Genomic DNA, 848 nt, shown 5'->3' with positions numbered 1-848 from the left:
CTCTTATTGATTTTCTGTGAAAAATATAAAATAATCGGCCGTTTGTCTCTCTTCAAAATTGAAAATTTTGATAAAAAAACCTGTTCTTTTGTTGATGATCTAGTTCGCATAGCTATGGATTTCTCCATTGTAACATCTTTATGATGAGAAACCATTTTCTAGAACAATATCAATATTATATATTTTTTTCATATAATTGAACTGAACAATGTACCTTTGATTTAGCCATGACGATCTTCTTGCAATTTTTTTTTTTGTTAAAATGAGTAATTGTCGCTAATAATGATTGCCGCTTTTTTGAGGTTATGAATATTTACAGAGAATTCATGCTGTCAAATGCGAACTAATCCATACGTATTTACGTCTGATACATTAATTACGTACGTTCAAACTGACATTTAGAACGCAACTTGATCATTGAATTCCTCAACTTACTTTTCGGACGAATAATAAATTAATCAATATGGAGAAATTAGAGGGCTTGGAATTCAAAAAGAAGTTATTAAAGTTTTTGAATATTGATAACAATTCTGTACTCAATATATCATCTGATACAGAAAATTCGGACGACATTAAAATGATTAAAAATCAAATAGAAACTAGTTTAACCAAGAAAGTTCTAAAAAAAAAACGCACAATTGATAAGATCCAAATTGATGATAATAGAAGTGTAATCAACGAATCGGCCGGTAATAAAAATACTGCAAAACTAAACGACGAAAAATAATTATTATTATTGAGATATATTAATAGAATTCTTTTATTTTTAGCAAAAAAATTCAAAGCAATTTCGGTCGATAGGGAATGCACTTCATTTGATAACAAAGAAATGCAAGAATTACAGAAGA

The sequence above is a fragment of the Contarinia nasturtii genome, unplaced genomic scaffold (genome assembly GCF_009176525.2).
Source record: "Contarinia nasturtii isolate CC-2019 unplaced genomic scaffold, AAFC_CNas_1.1 Cnas_scaffold_174, whole genome shotgun sequence".
NCBI lineage: Eukaryota > Metazoa > Arthropoda > Insecta > Diptera > Cecidomyiidae > Contarinia > Contarinia nasturtii.
This window is presented reverse-complemented; position numbering follows the sequence as displayed.